We start from the raw sequence: 6,686 nt of genomic DNA, 5'->3' as shown, positions 1-6,686 counted from the left end.
AAAGATGTGACATTTGAAATTTTCAAGTCTGAGGAAAAGAAAGAAAAAATTGAAGAAAAGTAAGCAGAACCTAAGTACTTATAGGCCACAATCAAGTGGATTGATATATACGCTATGGAAGTCCCGAGAATAAAAAGGAAAGGAAAGGTGCAGAGATTATTTGCAGAAATAATTGGCCAAAGATTAAAAAAATCTGAGTAAAAGACATACAAATCCAAGTTGCTCCAAAAACTTCACATAAGAAGCACCCAAAGAGACACACAACCAGACACATTACTATCAAACTGTCAAACTCTAACACCAGACAGAATCCTGAAAATAGCAAGAGACTTATCATGTACAAGGAATCTCTAGTAAGATTATTAAAGTATTCTTCAGCAGAAACCTTGTAAGCCAGAAGCATTGGGATCATATATTAAAATTCTGAAAGGAAAAAAGAAAACTGTCAATCAAAAATTCTATATCTGGCAAAAATATACTTCAAAAATGAGAGAGAAATTAAATCATTCTCAGCAAAACACAAGCTAAGGGTGTACATTACCACTAGACTTATTCTACTAGAAATGTTAATCAGAATAGTTCAAGCTGAAATGAAAGGACACAAGACAGTAACTCATAGCCATTGAAAATATAAATATCCTCAGTAAAGGTAAATGTATAGACAAGTATGAAAATGTGATTATTGGTTAGCCAAATACATTTTAAAATTTTTCTACAGGATTTAAAAAACATGTAGAGAAAAATAATTATAAATCTAGCTACTGTGCACAAAATACATAAATATGTTATAAAGTAGGGGTGATGAGCTATAAAGGAGTAGAACTTTGTATGCTATTGAAGTTAAGTTGGTATCAATTTAAAACAGATTATTATAATTTTAGGATATTATATTAAATTCACATGGTAATCACAAAAATAATATCTATAGAGTATACTCAGAAGGAAATGAGAAGGGAATTAAAAGGTGTCACTACCAAAAATGGCTGAAAAATTAAGAAGGCAGTGATGGAGTAAATGAGGGGGAAATGCTGTAAGAGCTACAGAAAATAACAAAATGGCAAAAGTAAGTCCTTCCCTTTCAGTACTTATTTTAAATGTAAATGGATTAAATTCCCATATCAAAATGTAAAAATAAGTAGAATGGATATAAAACAGGATCCACTATGGGCTACCAGAACCCAATTTAGATCTACAAACACATATAGGTTGAAAGTGAAAGTATGGAAAAAGGAGATTCCGTGCAAATATTAACAAAAAGAGAGCTGGAGTGATTATACTAATATCAGAAAAATTATACTTTGTCAAAAATTGATACAAGGGACAAAGAAGAACTTTATATATTGATACAAGAGTCAACTCTCCAACAATATATAGCAATTATAAACATATAGTCAGCCCTTTGTATCTGCAGGTTTTGCATCAGTGGATTCAACTAACAATATACAGAAAATATTTTAAAAATAAAAATTTCAGAAAGTTGTAAAAAATAAAACTTGAATTGACAGCATGCCAGACTATTTACATAACATTTACATTTTTTTAGATATTATAAGTAATCTAGAGATGATTTAAAGTATATGGGAGAATGTGTGTAAGTTATGTGCAGATACTACACCATTTTGTATGAGAGACTTGAGCATCCACAGATTTTGGTATCCATAGGGGATCCTGGAACCAATCCCACATGGATAGGAGGGAAGACTGTATATACATGAAAGATCAGAGCTCCAACAAAAAGTAGTGCTAAGAGGAAATTTTATAGCTATAAATTTCAACTATTAAAAATAAGGAAGATATCAAATCAACACCCTAACTTTACATCTTAAGAACTCGGACAAAGGAGACCATCTTTTAAAGGATTCAGAGAGCCCTGGGAGACAGGCTTGCAGGAAATGCTTCATTACCTATAGTGCACTGGCACTGACTAACAAGGTTTGAACTGACTGTCACTAAGAAGTATGGTCCAGTTGCCAACAGCCAACATAGTGAAAGGGTGACATATTTCACTATGAGTATGCTAAGGACACCTCTAAACTTCCTCCATGTCAGGCAGATGAAGTTACTACTTTATTTCACCACCTTGCAGGTAACTGAAATTGTATTATCCCTGCAGCTCACTCAGTTCTATCTCTCTGCATTTAGATAGCTCCAGTGACCCTCAGAACTCCCCCGTCTGTTCTCTTTGTTCTACTCTAGAGGTGAGCCTGCCAGAGCCAGCCAACTGTGTCTTCTTTCCATAATTCACTTAACTGAACAATTGAGCTCTATTTGAAGACTTTCTGCCTTGGTCTCTGGAGCCCCCATGCTTAGGATTGTAATGAGGAATGGGCCTGAAGCAGTCCCATACCTTGGAGTTTATTTGAATATGGTTAACTCTCTCATTTTAGGGCGCTGTAAAAGATATAGTGAAATTTCTCTTGAAATGAATTACTGTAGGAGAAAAATTGCATACATATATATTTTAAAATAAAACACCTCTATATAGGCCTAGTTGAACAATTATGTAAATGAAATTTGTTTTTTTAAAGTAATAAACTGGAACTTTTTTCTAGAAAAGGCAAAGAAACAACAAAAAGAGGCGCAGGGTGGACCTGATGCCCACCCTCCAGACACGTGTCCTAGAAAGGGGTGTATTGGTTCCTTCGGAGCCAAACAGCCTCTCACTATTTCTCCCCCAGATTGCTTGGTAGTTTGTCAGTGGGTGATCCTTGTTGCTGTCCCCTTGCATCATCCAGCCCTGCAGAGCCCTACAAATCCCAGTCATGTGTGAATCCATCTCCATCTAAGTTGGCTGGACTGGAGTCCAGTTTGGCAATGACTGCTGAGATCTCTACCTCCTGAAAAATAGTGTCCAGCCCAGTGACCAGATGTCACATGACAAGATCATTAGGGGAGGAGATGACTCTTTTAACACTCTCTTCATTGAGATGGATGCTGCCAAACATGGGCTCAGGGTAGTGTTTCTAGAGCTGGAACTCATAGCCATTATGAAGTTCACACTGGCACCTACCACCAGCTCTTCCATTCTGAGCGGCTCATCATGGGCAAAGAAGATTCTAACAATAACTATGCCCATGGGTACTACAACATTGACAAAGAGATCACTGACCTTGCCTTGGACCAAATTTGAAAGTGGCTGAACAGTGCATAAGTCTTCAGGGCTTCTTGGTTTTCCACAACTTTGGTGGGAGAACTGGTTTTTGGTTCACCTTCCACCTGATGGAATGGTCTCTCTGTTGATGATGGCATGAGGTCCAAGGTGGAGTTCTCCATTTATCCACCACCTAGATTTCCACAGCTATAGTTGAACCCTACAATTCCATTCTCACCACCCTGGAACACTGTGATTGTGCCTTGATGATAGACAATGAGGTCATCTATGACACCAGTTGTAGAAATCTTGATATTGAGCACTCAACTCAACTAACTAGTTGAGTTAGCACTCAACTAACCTTAACCATCCTATACATAACCTTATTAGCCCGATTGTGTCCTCCATCACTGGTTCCCTTAGATTTGATGGAGCACTGAATGTTGATCTGACAGAATTACAGACCATCCTGGTTCCCTATCTCCACATGTACTTAACTCTAGCTACATTTGCCCCCATCATCTCTGCTGAGAAAGCCTACCAAAAACATCTTACTATAACAGAGACCACCAAGGCATGGCTTGAGCCAGCCAACCAGATGGTGAAATGTAACATTCACCGTGGCATATACATGGCTTGCTGCCTGTTGTACTGTGGTGATGTGGTTTCCAAAGATGTCAATGCTTCCATTGCCACTATCAAGACCAAGTGCACCATCCAATTTGTGGATTGGTGCCCCACTGGCTTCAATGTTGACCCTAATTACCAGCATCCCATTGCAGTATCTAGTGGAAACCTGGCCAAAGTACCATGAGCTGTGAGCAACACAATAGCCATTACTGAGGCCTGGATTTGCCTAGACAAGTTTGACCTGATGTATGCCAAGTGCGTCTTTGTTCACTGGTATATTGGTGAGGGTATGGAGGAAAGAGAGTTTTCTGAGGACTAGGAGGACATGGTTGCACTTGAGAAAGATTATGAGAAGGTTGGAGTGGATAGTGCTGAGGGATAGGATGAGGGTGAAAAGTATTAACCTTCTGTTGCAAATTTACACTACATTTTCTTGAGACTGTCTTATTTATGTTGCTCTGTGAAGCTGTCTATTGTGGCCCTAACTTGTCAACAAAAGTGACGTTTCCATTAACAAAAGGAATAAGAACAAACTAAACCCAAGACTTAAAGAAGGAAAAAAATAATAAAGGTTGGAGTGGATATAAATAAAGTAGCAAGTAGAAAAATAAGAGAGAAAATCAATGAAACCGAGATTGGTCCTTTAAAATGATCAACAAAATTTACACACCTTTACTTAAATTGACTAAGAAAAAGAAGCCACAAGTAGCCAAAAATCAGAAATGAAAGTGGAAATATGACTACTGATTTTGCAAAAATATATAGGATTATAAGAGTTGTGAACAATTGTTAAGTCAACAAATTAAATAACTTGAATGGACAACTTCCTAGAAAAACATAAGATTGAATCATAAAGAGATAAAAAAATCCTGAATATACTTATACTTAGTGAAAAGACTGAATTGTCAAAGAGAAAGATAGGCATGTGTTAAAGTTGGCAAGACACCTTTTACTCAGGCTACTGTAGGATGGAAGAGAGATGTTAGTATTAACTGAATTCAACTCCATTGAAACAAAAAATGAGGCTTTTTAAATGCTGAGATGGACCAAAGGAAAACTACTGAAGGACATAGAAGGGGGTTTGAGTTGAAGAGGGAGATATTGGTCAATATGATTAGGCCCTCTGTGTTTGCTAATTGGCACTTATTGAAGTGAGGCTCCTACCCTCTACAGAGACTGCGAGATAGGAACCCTATTTTTCTTAATGATTCCATTTCAAAGGGATGGCTCCTATATCCTTGAAGAAAGCATTTCTGGATTATAGTAGATTTACATCTTAAAGGGACAGAGAAAGAATTTACAATTGCAAGTTTTCTAAAATAAATGCTTTAATAAAGGGGAAGTCAGGGGCCTATAGTCATGTTCCGGTTGGAAAAACAGTAAATTATTTTTGCAGCATTGAGCTCTCTCAGGCAGACTTTTTAAGGGACCTAGAGTCAAGCTAGGGACATGAGCTTGGGCTGATATAAGCCATTTTACAATTTGGTCAAGTCTTTCAGTGTGTGGGAGGTAGAATGAGGGTTGGATGGAGCTGTTTCTGCCAAGAGTTTTGCAGTACTCATAGGCAAAGTTTTAGGCTTAGTAAAGAAAAGGTCTCAGAGGAACCTGACTAAAATTTGGTCAAGGAGAGAGTCTTTTTTTCTGAATAAGTATTCAAAAATTTCTCAACAACAAAAAAAACAGGAACAGAAAGCTTCACTATTGAATTCTACTAAACATTTAAAGAATTAACAACCATATTTCTTATAGTCATCCAAAAAATCAAAGGAGAAAAAAGAACACTTCCTAACTCATTCTATTAAGTCAGCATTACGCTGATACCAAATCCAGACAAATAAACGAAAGAAAAGAAAATAACAGATCAATATCCCTTATAAATATTCATGCAAAAACCCTGAACAAAATGCAAGCCAAATTCCAAAGCATGTTAAAAAGATTATATACCATAATCAAATGGGATTTAGTTCCAGAAGGCAAGAATGTTTCAACATATGAAAATCAAAGTAATACACCACATTCACAGAATGAAAGAAAACAACCACATGATCATCTCAATCGAAGCAGAAGAAATATTTTTACAAAATCCAACACTCTTTCATGATAAAAACACTCAACAAACTAAGAATAGAAAGTAACTATATCAACATAATAAAAAGTCATATGTAAAAAACCCACAGCAGGCTTCCCTGGTGGCACAGTGGTTGGGAATCTGCCTGCCAATGCAGGGAACATGGGTTCGAGCACTGGCCCAGGAAGATCCCACATGCTGTAGAGTAACTAAGCCTGTGCACCACAACTGTTGAGCCTGCAAGCCACAACTACTGAAGCCTCCTCACCTAGAGCCCGTGCTCCGCAACAAGAGAAGCTACCACAGTGAGAAGCCTGTGCAGTGCAATGAAGAGTAGCCCTCACTTGCTGCAACTAGAGAAAGTCCGAATGCAGTAACAAAGACCCAACACAGCCAAAAATTAATTAATTAAGCAAAAATAAGATTAAAAACCCACAGCTAACATCGTACTCAATGGCAAAAGACAAAGCTTTCCCTCTAAAAACAAGACAAGGATGATGTTTTTACCTTTTCTATTCAACATAACAGAATTTGTAGCAAGAACAATTGGGCAAGAAAAAGAAATAAAACTCCCCCAAATTGAAATGGAAGGAATAAAAGTATTTCCATTCAGAGATGCCATGAATTTATATGTACAAAACACTAGTGATTCCATAAATTAAATGGTTAGACATAATGGAGGAACTAAGTAAAACTGCAAGAACTTTAACACAAAAAGATCAGTTGCATTTCTATATACTAAAAATGAACAATTCAAAATGAAATGAAGAAAACAATTCCATTTAATATCATCAAAAAGAATAATATATTTGGGAATAAACTTAACCAAAGAGGTGAAACTTGTACAATGAAAACTAAAAAAAAATATTGCTGAAAGAAATTAAAGAAGACACAAAT

At 36.8% G+C, this 6,686-nt stretch overlaps 1 pseudogene; it reads left to right on the top strand.

Annotated features, from left to right (window-relative positions):
• The first annotated feature begins 2,762 nt into the window (after positions 1–2,762).
• LOC112404061 (tubulin alpha-1C chain-like) lies at positions 2,763–4,124 on the top strand (annotated as a pseudogene).
• The last annotated feature ends 2,562 nt before the right edge of the window (positions 4,125–6,686 follow it).

This window comes from Neophocaena asiaeorientalis, unplaced genomic scaffold (assembly GCF_003031525.2).
Source record: "Neophocaena asiaeorientalis asiaeorientalis breed wild unplaced genomic scaffold, Neophocaena_asiaeorientalis_V1.1 scaffold608, whole genome shotgun sequence".
In the NCBI taxonomy this organism is placed as follows: domain Eukaryota; kingdom Metazoa; phylum Chordata; class Mammalia; order Artiodactyla; family Phocoenidae; genus Neophocaena; species Neophocaena asiaeorientalis.
The sequence above is the reverse complement of the archived record's forward strand: the minus strand, read 5'-3'. Positions and strand labels throughout refer to the sequence as shown.